The sequence below is a fragment of the Pipistrellus kuhlii genome, unplaced genomic scaffold (assembly GCF_014108245.1).
Source record: "Pipistrellus kuhlii isolate mPipKuh1 unplaced genomic scaffold, mPipKuh1.p scaffold_m20_p_1, whole genome shotgun sequence".
Classification (NCBI taxonomy): Eukaryota; Metazoa; Chordata; class Mammalia; order Chiroptera; family Vespertilionidae; genus Pipistrellus; species Pipistrellus kuhlii.
The window spans coordinates 138,979,740-138,998,193 of record NW_023425404.1 but is presented as its reverse complement, the minus strand read 5'-3'; positions in this window follow the sequence as shown (position 1 = coordinate 138,998,193).

Sequence of the window (18,454 nt, the reverse complement as noted above, 5' to 3'; positions counted from 1 at the left end):
ATGATGAGATGTGGTAAATGTGTATTTTGTAGATTCTGAATGCCACCTTAGCTTTTATCTGAGTCTATTAAAAAGTCTAAACCATTTGCATTGGCTGTTAATGTTTCTTTCTACTTTTTTATTTTTAAATTTGCTGAAGGCATGTCAAATTTAAGCTTTAAAGAAATGAGGGCAATGTAGAAAAGTAAAGAGTATAATTCCTGAAATCAGGCATTATAACTTGTTGGATTCAAATGCTTTTTTTGCTATTCACTGACTATGTGGCTTTGGACTTGCAATTCAATGTCTTGGAGCCCAGTCTTGTTGCTAAGATGAAGAAAACTAGAATGCATCCTCATAGAGTACGTGGGATAAATTAATGAGATGATATGTTTTTAGCACCTGTCAAAGAACTTAGAATATAATTGTTCTCAGCAATTTGTTATTATCAATAAAACTGTTAATATAATAAAACATTTTAGAGCCAGTGGTTCTTAAACAGGCATGATTTTGTCCCTCAGGGGACCTTTGGCAAGTTCTAGACACATATTTGGTTATTACAACCAGGTCAGTGAGTGAGAGGACTCTATGGCCTCTAGTGGGTAAAGGACAGAAAAAAAAAATGTTAAGTTATCTTAAAATGCCAAAGACAACCCTCCAAAATAAAAAGTCATCCATCCCAGAATATCAGTAGTGCTGAGATTGGGAAATTCTGCTATAATTCTGTTTGCTAATCAACTTTTCTTCTCCAGAATTGTTGTTTCATCATACTAGCAAAAACATTTTATTTTTTTCTCTCTTTATGTGCTTTAAATTTATGTTTAGGTTTCTTCAAGATAATTGACTTCAAACAAAATGAATGACTAGCCTGGCTGGTGTATCAACCTATGGGCCAAGCGGTTGGGGTTCAGTTCCGAATAGTGGCTCAGCCTGGGTTATGGGCATGACCCCTAGTGGGGGATGTGACAGAGGCCGCCAATCGATAATGATCTCTCATCACTGATGTTTCTGTCTCTCTCATCCTCTCCCTTCTCCTCTGGAATCAACAACAATAATAATAGTAAATTAACTATTCTAATAAATAAAACATTAGGTATAGAAAACAAACCTAAATAGTTTTTTTTATGAAAAGATTAACTCTTTTCTACAAAATACATTATTCTATTCACTATACTACAACAAATTATGATGCTTTTGGCCTTTATTAAGGTATATTTATAAAAATCCATATTAAATAGTCGTTATTGCTAAGTTATTTAGTGACCTATGCAAGTTTACTCAGTGTAATTAAAACCCAGATAAATGCTATGTTTAATTTTTTAAAAAGTAAAATAAGTTGTCTTAACTTACTATTGCATTTAAAGTGAATTTTTTTCCCAACAATGACAAGTTAATTGTTACAGGGTTTAGCAATTCTGTTTAATCAGTACAATTAATCATCATTAATGCATACTTTATAGTGATCAATCACATTCACTTTTACCACAAAAATTGATCACCAAAGATTGAATTTGTAATCATCCAGAAATTTTAAAAAAATGGGCTGTTAACTCCCATTTTAGATCACTAATATTTTTCAATACTGACATGTATTTGAATTTTTTTTCATTTAAATTAACATTAATTGACAGAAGTGGATAATTTAAATATAATATTTACAAATTGAAAAAATGTCCTATACTAATTTTTTATTTACTTAAAAATGGTAAACATTTTTAATCTATGTGACCAGAAAAAGGATATATATTACTTAGTCACATCTATAAACACATAGACATAGCGTAGACATATATTTAGGCATAACTTATACATATATAAATAGATATAGATTATAGATATAGACATAGTTATATCTATATTCAAAAGATTTACCAATTTCAAATGCCTCTTTCTCTGTGAAGCCTTTCTTTGTAATTCACTTAAAACAACAGTCCTGCATACACACTTTTTCTTCATTTCTTTTCTGTTCTATTTTACTCCATAATATAAACAACTATCTAATGTATAAATACTTTATTTCTCTATATTTAATGTGATCTCTCTCTTTATCCCCCCCCCCCTGCCACACACACACACACACACACACACTGGCACTTATATAAGAATATGAGCTTTGGGGTCTGTGTGCTTGGTTTTAATTACAGCTCTGCCTGTTATGAAATGTGGGAGTTGGGAAAATTAATAACATGTCCTTGCTTCAGTTTCTCTGGGAACAGTAAGGCTACCTATCTCATAGAATTGTTCTGAGGTTTAAATGAGTTAATATAAAAGTACTGAGGACATAGTAGCCTCTGTGTAATTGTTAGTTCAATGATGAATCTTCCTGATGGTGAAGGCTTGTTTCTCACCATTGTTCCTCCCAGACCTATAACATAACTGGCACGTGATAAGCAGATGAAGGCTTGTTCAAAGAATTAGTTTATCCTTAGTCACCAAAGGTTCTCTAACTTCCTCTTGTCACAAATGTCTCACTTTGCTCTCTTGGAAACTGTCCTGTCCTCCATCTCTTCTCCCCAAAATGAGAAGGAAAGAGAAAGGGTAAAGCTGCAATATTTGCAACCAAATTGGAAGGGGACTATATTTAGGATTGTACTTTATTTTTTCTATCATATAATGTTACTGACCACCTTTGTCATTTCTATCAAAATATGGTGGAACAGACAGTGCCTATAATAGATAAAGCAAAGTAAAAAAGAAATATCATAATTTTAAAACCTGATCTCTTTAAAGGCAAATTAAGCATATTGGATTAAAAATAGCTTTCTTCTTAGACAATGTGTAGTGTGAAAATGGAGTTTAGATACACAAGTAACTAATGCAAAATGAAAGCATTCTGTTTTGTAGCTGACAAACCATCTGCTTGGGGATTTGTGCTTGATTTATTATTGAATCTTGTAGAAGACATAATAAATAAAATTGGACATATAACAAACATCAATATGCTTTCTTTTCATTTATACTTGAGAATGTTTTTTATACCTTAAATACATTTAATTGTTCAGATTGAGACTAAAACAAATGTAAGCATAAACATTTTTAGATTAAACTTTTATTTTCTTTGATTTCATACATTAAATCTAGAATAATGGCAAGCTAACATGTGAGCCTAACTCTTCACTAAATCCTCCAAATACAGGTATGAGGTAACTTTTACAATAACATTTTTATAGTTTAGAAGATTCAAAGTGAAATCGTTAAGCAACTTGCTCTTTCTAACATAGCCAATATTCAAATGTAAATGTATGAGACTATAAAGCCAATCTTTTAACATTATCTCAAACCTTGTCTTCATTGGTAGAAATAAGATTCTATAGATTTTAACACAAGGCTTTTTAATTTAAATTTTGATTGATTTTTACATCAATTTTAAGTAACAAATTTCTGCTTCTATCCATGAAGGAGGAATAAGGACAGGTCTTCCACCATAAACAACTAGATAAAGTACATGACAGCATTTTTAGACATTAGGCAAATGGACAGTGCAGGTCTGTGATCCATGAAAGACGGAACATAAATCATGTGAGACATACATTTCCCCATTTCATTACCTAGAGACAAATTTCGGGTCATTAAGATAAGAGGGGAAATACAAATGGAGATCAGAATTTTGGGATTCTGTGTCAGCCAGAAATGTTAAGGCAGATTTCTGAAGAGGAAGGCATGTTAACAGATTACTCTGTAAATCCATTTAGAGAATCTTTAGTGTTGGCTGAAACCAAGATTGTACAAGCATGGTGTAAAATTCTAAAAGATAGTGTGGAAAAGTCCAGGCATTTATAATGATAACAATTCCAAGGGCTTACACAGAGCAGGCAGATGCTCAAGCCCAAACCCACCATAGCAGAGACTCTTCAGTAATAATCCATATCATTCAGGGACATCTAAGCGTCCCCTATGTCCTAGCACCGTGGTTGGCAAACTGCAGTTCTCCAGCCACATGCAGCTCTTTGGCCTCTTCCACAAAATACCATGGCCTAGGCAAGTCTATTTTGAATAAGTGGCATTAGAAGAAGTTTAAGTTTTAAAAAATTGGCTCTCAAAAGAAATCTCAATTGTTGTACTGTTGATATTTGGCTCTGTTGACTAATGAGTTTGCTGACCACTGCCCAAGCATGTGCAGAGCATTCTCTGGTTCTCTGGAGTGAATACTTATCTCCTTCTACCCTAGCGAAGTTTAAATACAAACAGGAATAAAATTAATTTAAAAATATCAAGTTTAAGGCAAAAATTGTCCTTTGGAAATCTAACACTATGTAAATACTCCAAACACAGGTCTGAGGTAAGTTTTACAATAACACTTTACAATTTAGAAAATTCAAAGTGAAATGATTAAGCAACTTGCTTTTTGTTACACAGCCAATATTCAAAAGCAGATGTATGAGACTATAAAGCATATGTTTTAACATTATCTCAAGCCTTGTCTTCATTGGTAGACAAGGAAAATAAAATTATAGTGCTCAACATCAAATAAAAATTACTGTACAAGTCAAACAGCCAGAAACTCTGACACATAATCAGGATAAAGTTTACTTTACAAAAATAGGCCCAGAAATCATAGAGATGTTAAATTTATATGAAAAAAATGCTAAAAGAGCTATTATAGTTATATACAGGTATTTAAAGTAAACTATAATAGTAGTGGATAGAAATGGAATTTTTTAAAAAGAACCAACAAACATTTCTAGACATAAAAACTAAACTATCTAAAATTAAATAGTTATTAGATGGGATTAAGTTATTTAGACACTGCAGAAAGAAAAAAGAAGAATCAATGAACTCAAGGAACTTGGAAGCATAGCAAAGCAATCTATCCAAAATGAAGGGGGTGGAAAAGGAAAGACATTAAACATACATACACACACACACACACACACACACACACACACACAAAACAAAACAAAACAAAAAACACTATGCTTCTGGATCTATGGAGTAGTTCAAAGCAGATCAAAATAATATATTTACAGTTCAGCATAAAAGGGAGTACAATAATATTTTAAGAAATAATGATTGGAGAATATCCCAATTGGATTAAAAAACAACAATCCTATTAGCTTACCAATTTTAAAAGATTGGTGATCTACAAACAGGAAATATGAATATAACAACCACATCAAGGCATATTATAGCTACATTTCTGAAAATTAGAAGCATGGAAAACACACTTATTATGTACAATGAAACAAAGGGAAGAATAAATGGGGGCTTCTCATAATAAATAATAAAAGTCAGAAGATAATGGAAAACATTTTAAAGCAATGACAGAAATATTGACAATCTAGTATTATGTATCCAGCAAAAAATATTCTTCAAAAATAAGAATGGCACTTTTCCAGAAAAGGTGAAAGAAGATAATTCATCATCAGATTGCCAAAACAAACAAACAAAAAATATTAAATTTTTTCCCATTTCATGTAAATTTAACATGTTTAAAATTTAGTATAATATTCCTCATTTAAAAATGAAAACAGAGGCTCAATTAAAAATTTATTCAATTCCATGTAGAAGTAAAAAAAAAAGGAATTACAAGTTCATTATTAATATTTGGCTAATAGCTATAGCTCATCTAACTATTTACCTTTCAATTATACACATTTAATCTGACCTCAGGGAGAGACCTTGACCTGGGCCTCTGCAATCTGACAGACACAGAATTGTGTGCCTGCCTCTGGAGTGGAAGAGCCGAGATTTGAAGAAGTGTCAGAGTACAAACAGGATTACATAGGAAGCAGTATTTGGCCCATGATTTTGTGGGTTGTTCAGTTTTGTTCTTCATAACTTAAAAAAAAAAATGTTATCTTTATTGCTGAAAGTATTACAAATGTTCCCTTTTATCCCCATGGACTTTCTCACCCCTCTCCTGCCCCCACTCCCCCTTAGGTCCTCACCTCACTATTGTCTGTGTCCTTGGGTTATGCATATAAGTTCTTTAGTTATGCAACTGTAAAAAAGAAGGATCTCATTTCCTTTGAGAAAGCATGGAGGGACCTGGAAAATATCATGCTAAACAAAATAGAGAAAGGAAAGTATCACATGATCTCACTTATATGCAGAATCTAATGAACAAAATAAACTAACAAAATAGACCCAGAGCCCAGTTAGTGTTGCTCAGTGGTTGAGTGTCAACCCATGAACCAGGAGGTCAAGGTTCAATTCCTGGTCAGGGCACATGCATGGGTTGTGGGCTAAGTTCCCGGTGAGGGGCAGGAAGCAACCAATGGATAATTCTTTCTCATTATTGATGTTTCTGTCTCTCTCTCTCCCTCTTCTCTCTCTGAAATCAATAAAAAAATATTTTAAAAAAAAAAGAAAAGAAAAAAAATATATATATACAGACACTTGGAAGCATGGAACAGGCTCATATCTCAGATGAAAGGGGACAGTTGGGGCAGCGGGAGAAGACAAGAATTGATTACTCTAGTCTGTGGTTTTTAAAGATGCAGTGTTTTTCCCATGTGTCTGAGATTAGGCTGCAAGGTCAGGAGAGATGGAGCTGTCTTGAAAAGAGAATGATGTCTGAGGGTCCAAGCAAACCCAAATAGAAAGTTGCTATACAGTGGTACCATCAGAATGGAATTAATGGGAAGTCAGAAGATGTCAAATGCATTGTCACCTTCTAAAGTATAGATATGTGTTCCTATGTATGGGGTTCTGAGAGGTGGGAGAGAGAAGTTGCTCTCAAATGCACAAAGAAGAAAGAGCTCACTTTTTAATATAAACACACAAAGGGCACAATGATCAAAAAGGCAGCATTTGTCAATAAAGACGTTGCCTTTTCTTTTGTTCATCTGATTTTAGAACGTGTCAAGTAGACTTTTTAAAATTACTAGTGGAAGTAAAACAAGGAGTTAAATAATCCAACAATGATTCCCTTTCCCATGACATATAACTGTATTTGAGTTGGGCCTTAGCTGAGAATGGAGAAGTTTTAAGTTGGATGTGAAAAACTATATATATGACTAGAGGCCCGAAATTCATGCACAGGGGTCCCTCAGCCCAACCTGTACCCTCTACAATCCAGGAGCTTTCAGAGGATGTCCTACTGATGGCTTAAGCCCACTCCCTGTGGTTCTCTGCTCTCTGTGGGGCTTGGGGGTCTTGCTATAGCCATGGAGATGAAGCCCTCATCCCCGTTCTCTGCTCTCTGCTTGCCTCGCCATGCACCATGTGAAGAAATCCCCAGTGCCCTGCAGTGTGCTCTGTCTGCCAGGCCTGGGGGCTTCGCCAACACTGACACACTAAGGAAGCCCTCATGCCCTGCTGTCCTGGCTCTCTCTGTGGGGCCTGGGGGTGTTCCCACTGCCACCTTACTAAGGAAGCCCCCAAGCCCTGCTGTCTGGGCTCTGTCTACCATGTTTGGGGACTTCCCCACCACTGCCATGCTAAGGAAGCTCCCAAGCCCTGCTGTCTGGGCTGGTTGTTGGGCCTGGGGCTTCCCCGCTGCTGCCACTGCCCTAAGGAATCCTCTATGCCCTGTTGTCCAGACTCTGACTGCATGTCTGGGGCAGATAGAAAAAAAAAAATCCTCCAGAGGTGGATCCAGCCTCGCTGCTTCTACAGACAGGCTGGACACTCCAATAGCAGAGCTGAGAGGACTGGGCACTGCCATCTTGTGGTTATGGGGGCCGCCATGTTGTTGCTGAGTGATGGTTAATTTGCATACCATTCTACTATTAGATAGGATAAGGAATAAGGGTGCTTTTTCATTGCTTACCAACCTGGTAAGTTCAATATATGTACAAGATGAAGGATAAAGGTCAGGGATCTACTCTATCATATAAAAACAAAGAAGGGGCAGTGGCAATTTGAAACAACAGAGGGAGGGAAAATAAAAGAATTAAGTGATGACTTCCCACTAGATCAAGACATTTCAATACACCTTTCTTATTTGATTTTCATCCACAGTGTCATAAAACCACTCAACAGTTGTTTCCAGAAAATATGAAGGGCATTTGAAAAACCTGTTACCTTTTTGTTTTTGAACCCACCTTTTTTTCTACACAGATGGCTGCCTGAAGCTGAATTGCTTCTTTTTCTGAGAAGATTTGTCTTCAGAGCCAGGAAGAAATCTTAGTGTGTCTGTGTGTTCAGACAGAAACTGAAATTAAAATGTGGTTTGTCATGCTTACTTAAGCTCAAATTTGGAAAATTATTATAATTTTTTTTTAAATATCTGTGTGTTTTTCCTACAAAGGTGGTGATTTATAGTTTAAAATGGATATCTGTTAACTGATTCCAGGCCAACTTCCACTAAAAGAAAATGAATTTCAGAAAATAAAACCCAAACAATAACAATACTCAACATGAAAAACTAAGACAATGTGCTGCTACAAGCAAACTAAGTTTTCAATGATTTCAAATTTTATAAATATCATTCATATGCTTATTTGCAAACCATCTACATTATTGTTTACTTAATACATTTCTTGAAATAAGATTGACTTTTTTATTTCTCCTGATACTAAACAATATTTTTGTTATTACTTTTTTATATCAAGAGATTCAAATCTTTATCAAAATGTTTAATGACATTTATGTGATATAATTAAACAACCAACATAAAACAGTATGCATCCCTAACTTCTCATCCTTTCTTTTTAAAGTCTTATGTGATTCCTCTTGTAAGACACAAGATAAAACAACTTTACTATCTTACTACAGTGGGTAAATTATTACCAAGAAATCAGAAGGCATCTATCATTTTTAATTTCTCTAGTGAATGAATGTCTGACAATTGGCAATTCGCTTTCTACAAGAGAAAAACATATTTGAAACCTGAGAAAATACTAGCATTTACAATCACTCTGGTACTTGAACTAAACACTTATACCATTTGCTTATTACTAGTGTTCTTATGCTTTCCTCTTCTTAAGTGCACAAACATGTCCATGAATATATATATGTATATAATGGCTTTCTTTCCACATTTTCACACCTCTTTTGTAAATCATTTATGCTATGTCAAAGAATGCATAAAAGAAATTCCAGAAATTGTGATTAAATACAGTTTGACACATTTATTTCACTCAATTTGAGCTCTTTCAAATGTTTTCATATAATGCATTATAATAAAGTCTAAATATATACTTGAGTCAATGTTTATTACCTTTTTCCTATTTTCTTTTTTATTGAATTTATTGGGGTGACATTTGGCAATTAAAATTTTATAGGTTACAGATATATAATTCAAGTACCATATTATTTCACTCATATAATGGACTTTAATGCACAGAATAAACTGAGGGGGAATATAAGAGAGCAACCTGGCTGGGAGGAGTGGGTCGTGGGCAGCTAGCAAGCACTTTTACTCTGTGCCTAGTTAACCAGTATCCTAATGCACATTCTTATTGGCCTATAATTAACTCACTGCCCCTTCCTTAGGCAATAATCTGTTTTCCTAAATACTCCCAATTTCCAAGGGCCATAAACCAAGAATTTAACAGTTGAGCCAGAGGGGAGGTCACTGGTGCCATCTAGGCCAGACCTTTAGATGTAATCTTACTTCTCCATTCTAACTGACTTGGATAGAGCCGTGAAAGCCAGCCTTAAATTAGGAAACAAATAATTTAGAAATATATAAGGAGTAACCTCATTGTATTAGATATCCAGGCTTTGGATCTTCGAATCCGGAACTGGCAGCGAGTTTGAATAAAGGTTTTTTCCTGAATCTTCTGAGTACCTGTTGTGTGTTTCCTGATCACCTGGTAAATTTGCAACACTTAAAAACAAAATGGAAACTGACTCAGAGAATAGACTGACAGAGGGAAGGAGAGTTGCAGGGCAGAGTGAAAAAGGTAGAGATTAGCAAAAACAAAACAAAAAACTCATAAATACAGACAACATTATGGTGATTACCAGAGGGAAATAGGGTGTGGGGTGTGGGGAGGAGAGGGTTTGTGGGGGGATATATGGTGATGAAAGAGACTTATAGAATGTTGATTATTGTCAATGAATGCGTAATATGTCTTTGCCCTATGCTAAGTGGAATGTTTTCCCAGTAGGGAATGCAATAATAAATGATGTTCTGATAACAATTCTGCTATAAACACCTGCTATTCATACTAACAATTATGTGATATAGATGTAGGTGTAGGGGCTCTGAATGGGTCACCCCAAGATGTACCCTCTGTGGTAGGCTGATTGTTTTGAGCTAAAGGTAACCAAGACACTGGGGGAATAAAAAGAAACCCCTACCCACCCTACTGCACCCCCTTAGCTAACGAAGAATTTTAATTAGGGAACCTGCCCACAATGAGAGCTTATCAGAGATAACTTTTTTTTACTTATCTATAGAGCAGGCAAATTTTTATTACTGAACATCTGCTCTTCTTATTGACCTACCATGAACCTCCTCCACTCTGAAGCTCCAAGGTGATCCTTAGCTCGGAATGTTATATAACCACTTTCTTTTGTTTCTCTCTTTGAAGTTCTCATTTGTGGGGCCTCTGACTCATGTAATTTGGGATTTCCAAAGATATTAAATTTGTAATTAAATTTGGTCTATTTCTTTTAATTCTGTCTCCTGTCTATTTGATTTTTAGACAATCTAAAAGAACTTAGAGGGTAAAGTTTTTTCCTTCCTTGCATAGACATATATAGAGATAAAGAAATTATATATATATATATAACATTAATTATAAACATTAATTGGATTTCAAAAAACAAGTTGAAATAGAAATTTTTTTTCCCAAAATCTCTTATACAGAGAACTTTTGAAGATGTAAAATGAGAGAGCTATAAAACATCTCTTTATTATTAAATGTTATCAATGATCATTACGCATCATCTAGCTTTCTGGTACTAAAAATAGATATAACTAAAATGTTTAATTTCCTTTTTTGTGTGTTCCTTTTTTCCTTTTTTAGGAGCTTTTTTCCCCCCTGCACTTTACTTCCAGCTAAAGGTATGTCTCAAAATCATGTTTTGATTTTCTACTAATAGAAAGGTACATAACCCAAAATACAATATCTACTTATAATTAATGAAGTTATTTCTTAGGAATTTATTTTAAAATTATGATGTATAAATTGTTTTAAAGTTGAAAAATATAAATTATATTCCTTATAAAATATAAATATCAAGTAATTTTCTCTTCTTTTTCATCAATATTTAGTGAAACATAGCCAAGAAATATATGTATGTGATTGTGAGAAAGGAGAATAACATCTATTTGAGATAAAGAGAAAAGAAAATATTTACTACAATCAAAGTTTTGATTTTTAAAGATTTCTTGCTAAGGTAGAAATAAAATGCACTAACATTCATTGTAACTGCAATTTTATTTATTGACTTTGTTCACTTGGGTTAAGCATTTTTCAAATAGAAAAAAATACTGATTAAAATATATATTTCCTTTTTATTTAAATTTATCATTCTAAATAATATTGAACAGTGTATCAATAATAGTTTTGATTTAATTTGTTTTATATTGATGTTATATTCCTATTTTCATTTTGGAGAAATATCTCAAATATTTCTGGGTCTCAAATACTCCTTATATATAAAAATTTTAACATAACAATTAGCTAAAATATATCTGTATATGTTAAAGTATTCTGCATATACTTATATTGTCAAATGTTAACAATTATGCAAGAGAATAGAAATTTACAATATGTATTATATCTAATTTTGAAAACCCCAGTTCATTACTCATGTTTTGAAGATAATTTATAACCTGTTTTACCACTTACTGTTGCATTAAAAAAACAGAAAACAGGGCTTCTCTATTCCAACTCTAAAATGTTCTTTCTCACAAATAATAAAACATTCCCTAATGTATTTACAGATTCATTTAAAATGATCCAGGACTTGCATCTTTGGAGGACTTACATTAATCATCCTCAAGATAATGTTGCTTTTTAAAAGAATCTGTTAATAATAATCTTATGTGGAAAGAATCCTTGGTAAATAAATATCAATATATATGCATGTAAACAATATTTGTAGACTCAATTTAATTTCCACAAGTACAAGATATTCTTTTTAGTTGTTTTTATCATTTTTTGCTTATTTTATTTTGCTTAAATGTTTTCATTACTCAGTTAAGAATTCAAGAGTTGATGTGTTCCAAAATCCAGCCAATCCTTTAATTTTAAAATTATAAAAAAGTTGAAAGGATAGTAAAATTAATACCTGCATACACTTTAGCTAGATTCACTGAATATTACCATCCTACCTAATAAAAGAGTAGTATGCAAATTAACCATCACTCTGCTATACCAACAAGCCACACCCACCAGCCAATCAGAGCAAGTATACAAATTAACCCCAACCAAGATGGCTGCCACCACAGAGAGTAGGAGGGAGGCTTGGGTTTCTCCAGCAATGGATAAAGCCAAGCTTTCCACACACCCTGGCCAGCCCAGGTCTCTACTCAAGGCTACAAAGTTTTAATTATAGAAGATAAATCACAGAAAAAATGGCGGCAGCCACGGAGCTTGATAAAACAGGCTAGGTTTCCCCCGGTGACAGAGGAAGCCAAGCTTTCCACCTGCGCTAGCCAACCTAGGCTTCCACTTCAGGCTACAAAGTTTCAGTTATAGAAGATAAATAAATCCCAGATGCCAGGGCCTCCACTTGGGTTGCCCGGGGGCGTGGCTGGCCTGCAAACCACCACAGGCCCCTCACCCAGACCACCTCATGCCCCAAGGGAATCCCACCCTGATCCAGGACACCCTTCAGGGCAAACCAGCTGGCTCCTACCCATGCATCAGGCTTCTATTCTATCTAATCCTATATAATAAAAGAATGATATGCATATTGACCTTCACTCCAACACACAAGGTGGCTCCCTCCATGTGGTCAAAGATTACTACCCCCATGTGGATATAAGATGTCCAACACAAGATGGCCAGAAGGGGAGGGCAGTTGGGGATGACCAGACTTCCAGGGGAGAGTGGTTAGTGATGACAAGGCCTGCAGGGGAGGGCAGTTAGAGGCAAACAGGCTGGCAGGGAAGCAGTTAGACATCAATCAGGCTGGCAGGGGAGTGGTTAGGGGGTGATCTGGCTGGCAGTCAGAACTGGTTAGGGGCAATCAGGAAGGCAGGCAGGTGAGCAGTTGGGAACCAGATGTCCAGGATTGTGAGAGGGATGTCGATGCCCTTTCAGGCCCAATCCAGGTGGGGTCGGGCCTAAACAGGCAGTCAGACATTCCTCAAGGTGTCCCAGATTGGAAAGCGTGCAGGCTGGGCTGAGGGACACACTCCCTCTTCCCCCTGTGTACTAATTTTGTGTACTGGGCCTCTAGTACATTATATAATATTATTTCACTCAGGAATAGACTTTTGAGATTTTATATATTTGCTCATATTTTAAAAATATGTTTTTATCAGCAAGTAGTATTCTATTATTAGAATGCATGACAGTTTGTATATCTATTCAGCAGTTGAAATAAATCTCAGTTGTTTCCTCATTCATGTTTTAATCATATCATCTGCAAATAAATTTATTATTTATTTTCAATATATATGTTCTTTATTTTCTTTTCTTACCATATTGCACTGGGTGTGATTTTTAGAACCATCTGAATAAGAGTGGCAAAAAACAAAACAAATATATATATATATATATATATATATATATATATATATATATATATATAACATGTGTTTTTTTTAATATAATACCAACTTCTTGATTTGGGTTTAATTGTTCTTATTTTACTTGTTTCTTAAAAAGGATGTTTAGGTTACTGATTTGAGACTATTCTGCTCTTTGATATAAATATCTAGTACTTTAAATAAATACTAGATATTTATTTAGCCACGTCTCATAAATTTTGATATATTTTTATTCAGTTCAAAATATTTCATAATTTCCCTTAAGACTTCCTATTTAACTCCTGGGTTATTTTAGTGAATTTTATTTAATTTTCATGTTTGGGTTTCTAGATATACTTCTATTACTGATTTAAAATTTTATTCCATTCTGATCCAAGAGCATAGTTTGTATACTTACATTTTTTGTTTGCTCTAGTTTGTTTAATGGCCTAGAAATGGTTTATATAGTTCAAAGTTTCAAATGCACTTAAGTGTAGGAAGCGGTTATAGGGTTAAGCCTCGGATTGACCTGGTGGCAAAGTTACAAACAAGTCCCAGCTTGGAGGGCATAGTCCTCTAAGCATAATCAAACTTGATCTTGTAACTGCTCCCTAGATCTTTCCTGGGTAGCTAATGGGCTGTGGAATGGGCAGCAAGCACTGCCAAAACAAGTGAAACTTACAAAAACATTGTAGATTACCTTGTTTGTCCTGATTATAAATAAGGCCTCAGCTTTGCAGTCTGGATCTGTTCTGTGGCCTCAGCCAGGCACAGAAGATCCACCTAGACCCAGCTTTTTCTCTTTGTCTATCATTTCCCCATCTTTCGTTGTCCCTGCTCCGACTTGCCGAACCTTTGGCTGTGCTGGCGCGGCACACTTAAGAAAATGTGTATTTTATTATTGTTGAGTGAAGAGTCAATTAGATCAATTTGATTGACTATGCTGTTCAGGTCTTCCTTATTATTAATAACTTTCTTTTTTGTTGTTGTTGTTTATCTAAATTTTATTGGCACATTATTTGGCATCTGATATGACATATACACGCACCTGGATTTGTATTACATCAGTACTTAGAAACAAAATAATTGTCACTCATCACTTTACAATTGCATATGTATTTTTCTCTGTGTCTGATGCAATCATTCAGAAAGCAAATGAGTCTACAATATCTCAACATTTGAACATTTTGTTTTAATTCACTTAGCCTTTGGACTGCGAGTCTATGCTAAATATCATCAGTATAACTCAACAATAAGGACAATGAGCGAACTCGCGGTTTAATATGCATTGGATCATAGCTTTCCAAACTTGTTTCAGTACAACCGTATGCATTATCTTTTTATGAAATTCTTTATTGTTGAAAGTATCACATGTATCTTCTTTTTTTCCCATTGACCTCTTCCTACTTGCTCCCACCCGCAGTACATGCCCTCACGCCCCTAGTGTCTGTGTTTATTGGCCATGTTCATAAGTATGTATATAAGTCCTTTGGTGGATCTCTTACCCCATCTTTCCCTCCTCTGCATTCTCTGTTTTCTATGACTTAGTGAAAGAGGAGTGTTTAAATCTCAAAATCCCTTTTATTTTATTTATTTTATTTTATATTGTTTGATATAGTGATTTTATTTCTTTACTTAAAGTAGTTTCCAATATTAAACTGATTTTAAAAGCTGGTCTTAAATTATTATCCAAATAATCATAGAAATACTCTATAAAAGTATTATAGGAACTAAGTAGATTATCACATTAGCTTTACTTTAAATAATCTAAGTTGATTAAACATATCATTTATTCATAAATCATTTATGTTTGTTTTTCTTAAATATACTAAAATATCTAAATTCAGACATGAATATATTTTCAATAATAATTAATTATAACATGAAATATTCTTTGTGAGTTCAGTCTACTTTGTAGAAAACCTTGGCAGTATTTTTTAAAAGCTAAAAAGTATATTGTATCTTCATTTTGTACATAGAAATTAAATATCTAAACCAAATTTTATTGATAATATCTGCCTGGTATACTTGTTCACAGAATCATGGGATACTTTATTAAACTGACTTTATAATATTTATTGTATTATGAAACAAGCAATAATCAACCTCAGTGTAAATCAGAGCAGGGAACATTCATTATAATCTCTCATGTCTTACTAGTTGAATTGTCATTCATTCTTTTGGTTGCCTATAATACATTAAGAAAAAAAATAAAACATTATTAAATAAAGTATTACAAGTGGCTCTTACCTTATGAATATAATTCCTGTCCTCTTAATGTTTATCATCAGAACAGTTACAATGTTCTCACTTAAGTTACCCAAGTTCCAAGTGAGTACATTAATGATTGTGAGTTGCCTATATTTTAAATCCTTTTAAGGTGAGAATTAACTTCAGCCCCTCCTGGTGATTTTCCCATTATTCTCATTGTAGGTTTCATGATTAACGGCTTTCAGTTTCCAGTAAACTGCCTCACCCAGTTTCCAGTGACCACCTACACCTGGCCTCACCTGCACCTGCTCTGACTGGTTACTCTGACTGACCTTTATAAGAGACATAAATATCCGACGGCCCCTATTCTGTGCTGCTGATGCCAGTTTGGCCTCAGTCCTTCAGCTAGCAGATTTAATAATCCTATATAATAAATGTTAATATGCAAATCGAGCAAATGGCAGAATAACCAGTCACTATGATGCACACTGACCACCAGGGGGCAAGCTCTCAATACAGGAGCTGCCCCTGGTGGTCTGTGCGCTCCCACAGGGGGAGCACGGCTCAGCCAGAAGCCCTAAGCCAGGCTCAGAGCTGGCTGGCAAGTACAGAGGCAGTGATGGCAGCTCTAAGGATGTCCAACTGCCAGCTTAGGCCCACTCCCGGAGGAGAGCTGGCTTAAGCCACCAGCCAGACATCCCCCATGGGCTCCAGGACTGTGAGAGAGTGCAGGCTGGACTGAGGACCCCCCCAGAGTGCATTAATTTTGTGAACCGGGCCTCTAGTAAATGTATAATTCTTTACCCCTTTTAGCCTTTGTGCATTCCTCCTTTGGGGATAACAGTGGTGAAGGCTCTTTTCCAGGACAAAACTTTTAAACAAGGGTTACTTTTATAGACGAGGCTGTCATAAAACAAAAAGACTTCAGGAAAACCCTTTTGTCTTGAAAAGAGCCCAAATTCTAATGCCCAGTCCAAGGGTAGAAGTGCTTCCAAAAGGCACCAAAAAGAAACACACCAGTTAGATCTGAAAACTAGACCTCTTCAACTAACATTTGCATTTTTATTATTAAGGAAAATAAAAGAAAACCACATTTCGGTATTTACTGAATGTCCAAGTTAGGAGGCTACAAAATAAATGAGCAATTCATTCATTCAACATTGTTTGAATTTCTACCAGGTAGTAGATATTGCTCAAGGCAGACCAAACAAAATATCCTTCTCCTAATGGAGTTTGGGAGAATTAGGGAAGATTTATTGAAGAGGGGGAAAATGAAGGTGTAATACTGTAAGGGCACATTTGTAGTAAAGGGTAATTTGAGCAGAGAAACAGGAGTGGGGACAAGTAGAATCTTTCTTAGAATGGCTCAGGTTATAAGTGTTAACTGGAATGTAGGTGAGCAAGGGGAGATACCTACAGAGAGGTGGATGGGGTTCACCTTGTGGAGAACCTCAGATGCCAAGTTTGAGAACTTTGTACCCAGTTTGCTAGCATAGGATCCAGCATCTATAATAATAAAAGGTTAATATGCTAATTAGACTGGATGTCCTTTCAGATGAAGCTGGGCCATAGCGAAGCCCGGGTCTCAGGTGCCTGCCGATGGCCAGAAGGAAGTTGGGTCCCAGGTGCCAGAGGGAAGCTAGTGCTGGCAGTTGGGGGAAGGAAGGCCTACTCTTGCACAAATTTTGTGCATCGGGCCTCTAGTGGGTTTATAAATAGGCAAATAGTTCTTAGAGGTCAGAGTGACATAACAAAAGCAGTGCACTAATGAGTATTGATATTATTTTAAAATATTTACTTGCCTACATTTTGTTTTCATCTCAAAAGCCCTTTAGCACATGGAAACTTATATTCATAAGCTACTAGGAAAAAGAGAACAGAAAGAAAGAAAAAAAAAAACACCCTTAAGATCTATTCTTACACAGCTCCTTCCTTCCTTCCTTCCTTCCTTCCTTCCTTCCTTCCTTCCTTCCTTCCTTCCTTCCTTCCTTCCTTCCTTCTTGTTTCCTCCCTCCCTCCCTCCCTCCATTTCTTCTTTCCTTCCTTCTTTCCTTCCTTCCTTCCTTCCTTCCTTCCTTCCTTCCTTCCTTCCTTCCTTCCTTCCTTCCTCGCTTCCTTCTTCCCTTCCTTTCCTTCTCTCTCTCTCTTTCTTTTTTATTCTTAAGAAAGATTAATGCAGGCAAATAAATTGCAACTTTTTTGTAAGGAGAGCTACATCCTACTACTAGTTTGTGATTGAGCTCTTTGACCTATTTGTCATTTTGAAAGAAAATGAAATGGCTCTGTCAGATGTAGAATGCACCCAGATCAACACAATGCCCAGTCTCCGTGCCATGATGAACAGCTTATTCGGGCACCTATAATTTATATTCACTTCAACTTGTTTGCTCGTTTTTCATTGTCAGTACCCATAGAGATGAAAGAAATAAGTTTCATTATTGATGAACTTTAAATGCAGACAAGCTTGTGGAGAAATATAGACAAGTTTAGGGAGGGATGAAATTAGACAGATGCATGTTTTTGAAAATTAATGTTACATTCAACCAAGGCCTGCTAAAAAGCACTAATTAAAATGATGGTTTGGATGATGCCCTTACAAGTCACCTATTTTAGACTCTTATTTACTTACAACCTTGTATGTTAACTATCCTTATAAAAAGGTCACACCATAAAAATCAAACAGATAATTTGAACTGATAATATCACCTTTGTCTTTTGCTC